Below are 12819 nucleotides of genomic sequence, written 5' to 3'. Positions count from 1 at the left end.
GATAGGATCGATCAGACTACCTAGGGTTAGAGTACCCTAGGGAGTCTGAAAAATAGTAAAAGTAAAAATAAAAAAAAGTTTAAAATAAAAAAATTATAATAAAAAAACCTAAAAATTCAAATCGCCCCCCTTTCCCTAGAACTGATATAAAAATAAATAAACAGTAAAAATCATAAACACATTAGGTATCGCCGCATCCGAAAATGCCCGATCTATCAAAATATGATAATGTTTTTTCACTACGTTTAACCCCGTAACGGAAAATAGCGTCCAAAGTCGAAAATGGCATTTTTTTGCCATTTTGAAAAATCTAAAAAAATTTATAAAAAGTGATCAAAAGGTCGCACAGTCCCAAAAATTATAGTAATGAAAACGGCATCAAAATTCGCAAAAAATGACACTATCCACAGCTCAGTACACCAAAGTATGAAAAAGTTATTGGCCCCAGAAGATAGCAAAATAAAAAAAAATATTTTGTACAGGAGGTTTTAATTTTTTTAAATGTATGAAAACATTATAAAACCTATACAAATTTGATATCCACGTGATTGTACCGACCCAAAGAATAAAGTAGACATGTCATTTGGGACGCAGAGTGAAAGCTGTAAAATCCAAGCCCACAAGAAAACGTCACAAATGTGGTTTTTCACCATTTTCACTGCATTTGGAATTTTTTTTCCCGCTTCCCAGTACACGCCGTAGAATATTAAATACCGTCACTATGAAGTGCAATTTGTTATGCAGAAAATAAGCCATAACACAGCTCTTTATGTGGAAAAATAAAAAAGTTATAGATTTTTGAAGTTGGTGAGTGAAAAATGGAAGTGAAAAAACTAAAAAAGGCCAAGTCGTTAAGGGGTTAAGGTACAGTATGGTAACATTTACAGTAAAATGGACGATGGTAATGTTGTTGTTGTATGCCTTATGTTTATGAGCGACAGTTTTCCTGCTATATACCTGCATGTCATAAGAATTTAAATTAAAAAAAGGACCATGTTAAATTCAAATCTGTTTTTTTTTTTTTTTTTTTTTAACCGGTGTTTTGTATGCGTTGGAAAAAGGCTAGTCTTATACGGCGAATATATCTTAAACTCTATATTTTAACAGGAAAGTAGGGGGGTCGTCTTATACACCAGGTCGTCTTATACGCCGGAATATACGGTAAATTCTTTTTATTAAAAAGTGTTTTTTTTTTACTAAATATTTTAAATTGAAAATCCCTTAACCCCTTCCCAACATTTGACGTAATAGTACTGCATGACAGGAGGTGTCGTTCCTGCATTTTCCATTACTATTACGTCATGCTTCTGGTGCCGGCTACCTAATGGAGCTGGCGCCAGAAGCTGAGGGTGTTGGCTGTATATTATAGTCGACAGGGTAACGATGGAGATTCAGCTCACCTTCCAGCTCTGTGAATATCCTAGTATGGCACGGATCGCCCCTCTGCTCGGGCCGCGTACACCAATGAAAAAATTCCGATATCCAGCCTTGTCAGGAATCACTTGTAATCTTTATTTAGGCAAATATTAAAATTCCACAGCAAGTGGTCTTGGCCAAACGGACTGGCCGTTCTTAGTCATGTATATTATAGTCGACACCCGCCTCTAACACCCGCAATCGGAGAGGCCTCCGATCACGGGTGTTAACCCCTTAAACACCGTGGTCACGCTTGACCATGGTGTGTAAGGGGCATTTCACACGACTTGGACACAAATACATCTGTATTACACTGTGTTAGTTGAAGAAGAGCTTGAACAGTTGAAGAAGCTATCAGAGGAGCGTGGAGTAGCCGCAGCTGAGGCTACACGGCGCGGCTACTCCACGCCCCAGTAGCCTCTTTTCTCCTCCTACTCACAATCTTTGGCGCGCAGCCAAAGTAAATTTTTCATAAAATCCCTTCACAAAAATGTTCCTAAAAGTGATTAAAAAAAAGTTATGTGCGCCAAAATGGTACTAATGAAAAGGACAATTAAACACGTAAAAAATAAGCCCTTAACCAGCTGTCAACCAAAAAATATTAATATATGGTGAGATTTTCTTTATATTCGTTTTTTTCCAGTAAAATTGTAAAAATATAGAAAAAAACTATATAAATGAGGTATGACCGTAATCGTAGTGATCTAAAGAACAAAGATAATATAGTATTTTTAGTGTACAGTGTACGACCCCCAAAAAATACAAAAAGAAAGGAAACCAAAATTGACAATTTTCTTTTCCTCCATACATTCAAGAGTTAAAGGAAACCTACCACTTAAAAGTGGTAGTTCTAAGACAGATATACATGGCACCAGCTGAGGCTGAGCTGGTGCCGGAGCATATTTTCATTAGTAGAATAAACCGCTGTATCACCGATTTATAAGTTATAGCAACATTTATCTTGCCGCACCGCACAAGGGCACGGCGCACCATGCGCGCGGGATTCTGAAGTGCTGGAGAGTGGTGACGTCACCAAGCTCTCCGGCACATGCGCGCTTGCGCAACTTTGCACGGGGAAACAGGCCGGCTCTCCAGCACTTCCAGCATGTATATGTGTCTTCGAACTACCTTTAATAAAATCTCATCAATAAGCTACAGACCCACTAAAATGAAGTATTTGTAAAGTGCATCTCATGTCGCAAAAAATAAGCCCTTATTTGTCCAAATTGCCAAAAAAATAAAGATTGTATAGCCTTTATAAAGGGACAATGCATAATCTGCTCTGAATGGCGCAGCTTCCCTTCATTGCCCTGGCGTGTGCCCATACAGCAGGTTACCACCACATATGGGGGATTGTTATACGTGGAAGGGATTGGGTATCAAACATTTGTTGAGCGTTTTGGTATTTTATCCACTGAGAATTCGTACATTTTATGAAAAACACTTTCATTTAGCCAAGAAAATTTTAATTTCAAAATTGCATCCGATTTTTTTAACCCCCGTAAAACAATTAAAAGGTTAACAAACTTCATAAAAGTGGTTTTAGGTACGTTGAGGAGTGTAATTTCTAGAATGGGGTAATTTATGGGGTTTTACTTTTATTTAGGCTTCTTAAAGTGACTTTAACCTGAACAGGTCCCTCATCAATTCATGAAAATCAGCACCTTACGTTCTCAAATCGCCCCATAACATCCTACAAAAATGAGAGAATGCATAAAAAAAAACTATGTCCACATTAAATAGACATTCGGTGAATGTTAGTTATTAAGGTTTTTTTTTTTTGCTGTTATGACTATGTATGGAAAAAGTAGAACATTTTGAATTTCGAAAATTGAGAATTTTTCCAAATTTTCACCAAATATCTGATTTTCTCATAAGTAAATGCAAAACTTAGCCAACAAAATTTTTCAACTAACATGAAGTACATTGTCACGAGAAAACTATTTCAAAATCACTTGGATATGTTAAAGCGTTCCAAATTATAACCACTTATAGTGACACATGGCCCCAAACACACACACACACACACACACACACACACACATATTTGTTATTGCCGCATCTGTAACAATCTGTACAATAAATCAGTAACATTTTTGGACCCGCTTGTTGAACTCCATAAAAAACAAAACCCGTAAATCTTGCCAAAAATGTAAATTTTTCATAAAAACCCTGTACAAAAATTTTCCAAAAAAAGTTTTGTGTGCGCCAAAATGGTACCACTGGAAAGGACAACTCAACACGTAAAACATAAGCCCTAAACCAGCTTTGTCAACCAAAAAATATAAAAGTTATGTATCGAAAAAGAGTAAATGAGATTTCCTCTATATTAGTTTTTCTTCAGTAAATATATAAAAAACGCCAGCCCCCAGAAATTTGGTATCAAACTTTGTGGAGCGTTTTGGTATTTTATCCACTGAAAATGTCTACATTTTTTGAAGAACACCTTCATTAAGCCAAAAAAAAATGCAATTTCATAGTTTCATAGTTTCTACGGTTGAAAAAAGACACTTGTCCATCAAGTTCAACCAAGGAAGGGAAGGGATTGGATGAGGAAGGGATTTAGGGGAAACAATTCTATATAACATAACCATCAATGTTATTTAGGTGTAAAAAGGCATCTAGACCCTTCTTGAAGCTATCCACTGTCCCTGCTGTGACCAGCGCCTGAGGCAGGCTATTCCACAGATTGACAATTCTCATAGTAAAAAAGCCCTGTCGCCTCCGGTGATTAAACCTTGATTTCTCCAAACGGAGACAGTGCCCCCTCGTCTTTTGATTTGATCTAATCTGAAACAACTTACCACCATATTTTTTGTATGGACCATTCATATATTTAAATAAATTAATCATGTCCCCTCGTAGTCGTCTCTTTTCCAGACTAAATAAATCTAGTTGTTTTAATCTTTCCTCATAACTGAGACCCTCCATACCCCTTATCATTTTTGTGGCTCTACGTTGAACCCTCTCCAGCTCCAGGGCATCCTTTTTATGGACCGGTGCCCAGAACTGGACAGCATATTCCAGGTGTGGCCGAACCAGTGCCTTGTATAGTGGTAATATTACATCCCTATCACGAGAGTCCATACCACTTTTGATACATGACAAGATCCTACTGGCTTTAGAGGCAGCTGATTGACATTGCATGCTGTTATTCAATTTATGATCTACTAGTACCCCCAGGTCCTTCTCAACAAGGGACTCTCCCAGATTTACTCCCCCAAGGACATATTTTGCCTTTGGATTATTGGCCCCCAGGTGCATAACCTTACATTTATCCACATTAAACCTCATTTGCCAAGTGGATGACCAAACATTCAGTTTGTCCAAGTCACCCTGCAGCCTATGAACATCCTCCATAGACTGTATTACACTACACAGTTTGGTGTCATCTGCAAAAATAGACACAGTGCTATTAATTCCTACCTCTATATCATTAATAAATATATTAAATAGTAGTGGGCCAAGCACAGAACCCTGGGGTACACCACTCATAACTGGTGACCATTCCGAGTAGGAATCATTGACCACAACTCTCTGGATACGATCCTTCAGCCAGTTTTCAATCCAATTGCAAATGATTTCTGCCAAACCAATAGCCCTAATTTTACCCATCAGGCGTCTATGAGGGACAGTGTCAAATGCCTTTGCAAAGTCCAAGAACACAATATCCACAGCTGCTCCTCCATCCAGGCACCTGCTCACCTCTTCATAGAAGCAGATAAGGTTAGTTTGACAACTTCTATTCTTAGTAAACCCATGCTGGCTGTCACTTATTATACTATTTGATATCACATACTCCAGTATGTAGTCTTTTACTAACCCTTCCAATACTTTCCCCACAATGGAAGTTAAGCTCACAGGCCTGTAATTGCCTGGCGAAGTTCTAGAGCCCTTTTTATATATTGGCACCACATTTGCCTTGCGCCAGTCACTTGGCACCACACCAGACATTACAGAATCCCTGAAGATTTTAGCCAGCGGTACAGCAATAACAGAACTGAGTTCTTTAACCCCTACGGGACACAGCATCTTTTGGCCTAAAGGACGCGGGCCCATTTTTCAAATCTGGCCTGTGTCACTATAAGTGGTTATAGCGTGGGAACGCTGTGAGATATCCAGGGGATTTTGAGATTGTTTTCTCGTGACACATTGTACTTCAAATTAGTTTAAAAATTTGGATGAAATCTTTTGCGTTTAGTTATGAAAAAAACAAAATTTGGCAAAAATTTTGAAAACTTCTTTATTTTCAACGTTCTAAATTCTCTACTTTTGATTCAGAAAGTCATAGCACCCAAATAAATTCATAACTTACATTTCCCAAATGTCTGCTTTATGTTGGCATGGTTTTTTCAGATTCCACATATTTTACTAGAATGTTATGAGGCTCAGAATTTAGGTATCATTTTTCACATTTTTTGTAAAATCGCCAAAACCTGTATTTAGATGGACCTGCTCAGTTTCTAATTGACACTGAGAGGCCTAAATAATAGCGAGACTCGCAAATTACCCCATTGTGGAAACTACACCCCTCAACGTATGAAAAACCACTTTTAAGAAGTTTGTTAACCCTTTACGTGTTTTATAGGGGTTAAAACAAAATGGAGGTGGAGTCTGCAAATTGTAATATTTTTTCACAATACACTCATTTTGGGTGGAAAATTAAACATTTGTAATGGATAAAATGAAAAAAGGCTCCACAAAGTTTGATAAGCAATTTCTCCCGAGTACACCGATACCCTACATGTGGTGGTAACCTGCTGTATGGGCGCACGGCCGGGCATAGAAGGGAAGGAGGCGCCATTCAAATCAGATTTGCTATGTCACATTGTACAGGCTATAATTTTTTTCTTTTTTTTATTGTGCACCTATAGGGGCTTATTTCTTTTGCCACATGAGATGCACTTTTCTAATACATAATTTTGGGGCATCTATAGCTAATTGGTGAGATTTAATTAACTCTTTGTTGGTGGAGGAAATGAAAATCATCAATTTTTAGGAACATTTTTATGTGTTTTTTTTTTTTGGCCGTTAACCATACCATGAAAATAGTATATTATTTTTATTCTTTGGGTCGCCACGTTTATGAAAATACTTCATTTATATATATTTTTTTATTTTTTCCCATTTTTACTGAATAAAAAGTAATTTGGCAAAATTGTTGTTAATTTTAGCATCACCGTCTTTCATATGCATAACTTTTTTATTTTTCACCTCAAAAATCTGTTTAAGGGCTTATTTTTTGCAAGAATGATAGCTCTTTTTAGTGGTCTTATTTTAGATTGCGTAACTTTTTAAAATCACTTTTTTAGAGCATTTTTAAAGTGCATTAATAAAAAATCATCTTTATCAGAGAGAGTTTTTTTAGGTTGTTTTTTACGGGGTTCACTTTGCGGATCTAATAACGATTCTGTTTTATATTACAGATTGTTACGGACGCAGGGATACCAAATATGTTGGGGTTTTGTGTATTTTATTCAATTGTACTGAATAAAAACTAATTTGGAGAAAATCTTATTCATTTTAGCATCACCATCTATTCATATGCATAACTTTTTTATTTTTTGGCAGATAAATCTTGTTAGGGGCTTATTTTTTGCGAGAACAGTTGTTCTTTTTAGTGGGCTTATTTTGGAGTGCATAACATTTTTTAAATCACTTTTTAGAGCATTTTTTATAGGGTATTAATTAAAAATTATCTTTTTTCGGAATGTTTTTTGCGTTTTTTTCCTCCGGCGTTTACCGTGCGGGTCCAGTAACAATTCTCTTTTATTATGCAGATTGTTACGGACGCGGCAATACCAAATATGCGGGTTTTTTTTGTGTTTTTATGTTTTTTATACTTTATTAAGTTTTTTTATGGGAAAGTGACATTTTAGGGGCTTATATTTTTATGTATTAATTTTTTATTTATTATAATGTGTAGTGTTAACTGTTTTTGCATATTTTTACTTATACATACTTGAACTTAAACCAGTGATGCTCTGATCACTGGTTTAAGTTCAATACACTGCTCTACAATACTATTTTATTGTAGAGCAGTGTAAACTGTCTGAGCAAGCTTGCGCATGCTCAGACAGTTTACAGCCAGACCCGGAAGGGGTCTGGCTGCCATGGAGACCGGGCAGCTCCGGGGCACATGCCAGTCCTCGGAGCTGCCCGGAAGAGGATCGGATCCCCCGGTAAGCGGCACGGGGGATCCGATCCACAGCGCTAACACCCTTACACGCCGCGGTCATGTTTGACCGCGGCGTGTAAGGGGTTAACACCCGCGATCGGAGCCGGCTCCGATCGCGGGTGTTAGCGCAGGCTGTCAGCTGTACTAGACAGCTGACAGCCGCTGCTTCTGGTACCGGCTCCGTTCGTGAGCCGGTGCCAGAAGCAGGACGTTATAGAACGTCCCCGTGCGCTAAGCATCTAGCCCCGGGGACGTACTATAACGTCCTGGTGCGCCTAGGGGTTAAGAACTCTGGGGTGTAACCCATCTGGTCCAGGAGCTTTGTACACATTGATTTTATTGAGCTTAGATTGGATAATGTCTACATTTCAAAATTGCAAACGATTTTGTTTTGACCTCTGTAAAACAATTACAAAAAACTTCATAAAAGTTGTTTTACATACGTTGAGGGGTGTAGTTTGTATAATGGGGTAATTTATGGGGTTTTATTATTATTTAGGCCTCTCAAAGCAATTTTGGTTTTTTTTAATGAAAATGTGAGAGATGTCACCTAAAGTTCAGAGCCTCATTACCTTCTACAAAAATGAGAGGATGCATAAAAAACCATGTCAACATAAAGCAGACATTCGGTAAATGTCCGTTAGTAATTTTGCTGTTATGACTATATGTGGAAAAAGTAGAACATTTTTGAATTTCGAAAATGGAGAATTTTTAAAAATTTACCGGTCCTTCTCCTGCGCTAAAGACATCGCTGCGGACTCGGGACCTTCTCCTGCTGATATAGCAGAGAGAAGGAAGAATAGGAGCTGTGGGGACGAGAGCATTGGGGAGCCGCATCGGGGACTGCCGGAAGGGGAGTATGTAAGTTTATTTTTTTATGTGCTGGGCAAACTGGGGGCTGGCTATATACTACACTGAGTTGGCTATATACTTTAGGGGGCTGGCTGTCTGGCTGTATACTACAGGGGGCTGGCTGTCTGGCTATATACTACAGGAGGCTGGCTGGCTACATACTACAGTGGGCTGGCAACCTATATACTACAGGGGGCTGGCAGGTTATACACTACAGGAGGCTGGCAAGCTATATACTACAGTGGCTGGCAGGCTCTATACTACAGGCTACTGGCTGCCTATATACTACAGGGGGTGGCAGGCTATATACTACAGGGAGTTGGCAGGCTATATACTACAGGTGGCGGGCTATATACTACATGGAGCTGGCAGGCTTCATACTACAGGTGGCGAGCAGGCTATATACTACATGGGACTGGAAGGTGAGTATGTATGTTTATTTTTTTTTTATAGACTCGCGTATAAACCTAGGTGGGGTTTTTCAGCACATTTTTTGTGCTGAAAAACTCTGCTTATACACGAGTATATACGGTATATGTGCTAGTTATCATATAGTATAGTAATATCATTCATCCATGTATGTGATGAGCTATATCTGTGGATATCTTTTTTCCATATAGTTTGCTTATACTCCGATCAAAGAAAAACTGCAGTTGGAGATCATGCTGAAGTTTCAGATTCACAGTTTTTTAATATCCTATTATTGTAGCCTTACAATAAACAAACATCATTTTCTCTTATTCAGCACTTCAAATTGTGTTTTATCTCATGTCAACAGAAAAGATAAGGGGAAGAGAATAAAAAAGAATTCACATTTCTGCAAATTATATATGTGCTGGAGTCAGCAACACAGTCATTATTCTGTTCTTATTGTTCATCACTAGAGATTACAATAGTTTCCAACTTTCTGAAGCCCCTTACACAAAGGTTTGGATTAAATAACTTTAAAGGAAACTCTGCCCTTTAACACAGATTAGTAACATTCTCTAAATCACAGGTTTATTATAGCAACTTTAGTAAAATAACATACTAGGCTTCTGCTAGGAGAATCATAAGATTTGTTGCATATGACCATGTCATCCAGTGCTCACTATATGCCCTATGTGCTGTTCCCCAAAAACATTCAACCTTTTTAGTTTTTATAAACTTATCCAAATTAGAAAAAACTAATATTGGATTCTGGTGGAATTTAGTTGACATGATTCAAGATATTCAAACGCCGCAGCCCTTTTTCGTTTTTGCGTTTTCATTTTTCACTCCCCACCTTCAAAAATCTATAACTTTTTTATTTTTCCATGTACAGAGCTGTGTTATGGCTTATTTTCTGCGTAACAAATTACACTTCAAAATTGTGGTATTTAATATTCAATGCCGTGTACTGGGAAGCGGGAAAAAAATTCCAAATGCAGTGAAATTGGTAAAAACACGCATTTGTGCCGTATACTTGTGGGCTTGGATTTTACGGATTTCACTGTACTGCCCAAATGACTTGTCTACTTTATTCATTGGGTCGGTATGACTACAGGAATACCAAATTTGTATGGGTTTTATAATGTTTTCATACATTTACAAAAATTAAAACCACCTGTACAAAAATTTTTGGGGGGGATTTTGCCGTCTTCTGGCACTAATAACTTTTTTATACTTTGGTGTACAGAGCTTTGGGAGCTGTTGTTTTTTTGCGGCTTTTGATGACATCAATGTTATGATTTTTAGGACTGTACGACCTTTTGATCACTTTTTATAGACTTTTTTATTTTTTTTAAGTGGCAAAAAAGTGCCATTTTCGACTTTGGGAGCGATTTTCCGTTACGGGGTTAAACGCAGTGAAAAAACTTTGTTATATTTTGATTGGACATTTTCGGACACTGCGATACCTTATGTGTTTATGATTTTTGCTGTTTATTTATATCAGTTCTAGGGAAAGGGGGGTGATTTGAGTTTTTAGTTTTTTTTAATTTTTTTTATTTTTACTATTTTTCAGGCTCCCTAGGGTACTTTAACCATAGGTTGTCTGATCGATCATATCATAAACTTCCATACTACAGTATTGTAGTATATGGGGATTTTATTCCTCATTCATTACAATGTGCTGATGGCATATTGTAATGAATGGATTAACCCGAAGAAGCCTCGGGTCTTTGGAATACCCAAGGCTTCCATGGTGATGGATTGCCGCTCCCCAATGATGTCACGCGGAGCGACGAAATATACAGAAATATATGGACAGTGACACAAGTTTTGTTATTTTAGCTGTTTACAAAAACATGTTCAGAAATACAATTATATATATAATATGGGCTGAAATTGCACACTCCCAGCTGCAATATGAGAGTTTCCACATCCAAATCGGAGAAAGGGTTTAGGAATCATAGCTCTGTAATGCATAGCCTCTTCTTTTGCAAGGGACCAAAAGTAATTGGACAATGGACTCTAAGGGCACAATTAACTCTGAAGGCGTCTCCCTCGTTAACCTGTAATCAATGAAGTAGTTAAAAGGTCTGGGGTGTATTCCAGGTGTGTGGTTTTGCATTTGGAAGCTGTTGCTGTGACCAGACAACATGTGGTCAAAGGAACTCTCAATGGAGGTGAAGCAGAACATCCTGAGGCTGAAAAAAAAAGAAAAAATCCATCAGAGAGATAGCAGACATGTTTGGAGTAGCAAAATCAACAGTCAGGTACATTCTGAGAAAAAAGGAATTGACTGGTGAGCTTGGGAACTCAAAAAGGCCTGGGCGTCCACGGATGACAACAGTGGTGGATGATCGCCGCATACTTTCTTTGGTGAAGAAGAACCCGTTCACAACATCAACTGAAGTCCAGAACACTCTCAGTAAAGTAGGTGTATCTGTATCTAAGTCAACAGTAAAGAGAAGACTCCATGAAAGTAAATACAAAGGGTTCACATCTAGATGCAAACCATTCATCAATTCCAAAAATAGACAGGACAGAGTTAAATTTGCCGAAAAACGCCTCAAGAAGCCAGCTCAGTTCTGGAAAAGTATTCTATGGACAGATGAGACAAGGACCAGAATGATGGGAAGAAAAAAGTTTGGAGAAGAAAAAGAACGGCACATGATCCAAGGCACACCACATCCTCTGTAAAACATGGTGGAGGCAACGTGATGGCATGGGCATGCATGGCTTTCAATGGCACTGGGTCACTTGTGTTTATTGATGACATAACAGCAGACAAGAGTAACCGGATGAATTCTGAAGTGTACCGGGATATACTTTCAGCCCAGATTCAGTCAACTGCTGCAAAGTTGATCGGACTATCTTCATAGTACAGATGGACAATGACCCCAAGCATACAGCCAAAGCTACCCAGGAGTTCATGAGTGCAAAAAAGTGGAACATTCTGCAATGGCCAAGTCAATAACCAGATCTTAACCCAATTGAGCATGCATTTCACTTGCTGAAATCCAGACTTAAGAAGGAAAGACCCACAAACAAGCAAGACCTGAAAGGGGTTGTCCGAGTTTTGAAAAAAAAAAAATATATGTGGCCGGGAGCGGGCTGCCTAAAACAATAAAGCTGTACTTACCTTCCGGTGCCCTCCCGTATCCAGCGCTGCTGTCATTCCGGTCCGGGCGCCATGTAAACAAACATGGCCGCCGGAGCAGTGCTGGACTCAGCTTCCGGCCAGACCCGACAACCTTCTGGCCCCCATACACAATGCTGTGTATAGGGACGGATAGGCGTACCCGGCCACGGCCGGCCGGAAGCTGAATGCAGCATGTTTGTTTACATGGCGCCCGGACCGGAGCGACAGCAGCGCTGGATACCGGAGGGCACCGGAAGGTAAGTACAGCTTTATTATTTTAGGCAGCCCGCTCCCGGCCACATATATATATATTTTTTTAAACTCGGACAACCCCTTTAAGGCTGCAGCTGTAAAGGCCTGGCAAAGCATTAAGAAGGAGGAAACCCAGCGTTTGGTGATGTCCATGGGTTTCAGACTTAAGGCAGTGATTGCCTCCAAAGGATTCGCAACAAAAAATTGAAAATAAAAATATATTGTTTGGGTTATGTTTATTTGTCCAATTACTTTTGAGCTCCTAAAATGTGGAGTGTTTGTAAAGAAATGTGTACAATTCCTACATTTCAAATTAAACGTTACAATCTGCACTTGAATTCTGTTGTAGAGGTTTCATTTCAAATCCAATGTGGTGGCATGCAGAGCCCAACTCGCGAAAATTGTGTCACTGTCCAAATATTTCTGGCCCTAACTGTATATTTATATATATATATATATATAATATATATACACTCACCGGCCACTTTATTAGGTACACCATGCTAGTAACAGGTTGGACCCCCTTTTGCCTTCAGAACTGCCTCAATTCTTCGTGGCATAGAAACAACAAGGT

General features: G+C 38.7%; 1 protein-coding gene across 3 annotated transcripts in view; it reads left to right on the top strand.

Moving 5' to 3' along the window:
* PSD (pleckstrin and Sec7 domain containing) overlaps nucleotides 1–12819 on the top strand; it is a 252804-nt gene that overhangs the window by 113411 nt on the left and 126574 nt on the right. The window lies entirely within an intron of this gene.

Source organism: Engystomops pustulosus, chromosome 11, assembly GCF_040894005.1.
Source record: "Engystomops pustulosus chromosome 11, aEngPut4.maternal, whole genome shotgun sequence".
NCBI lineage: Eukaryota > Metazoa > Chordata > Amphibia > Anura > Leptodactylidae > Engystomops > Engystomops pustulosus.
Note: the sequence above shows the minus strand (reverse complement) of the source record. Positions and strands in the feature narration are given on the sequence as shown.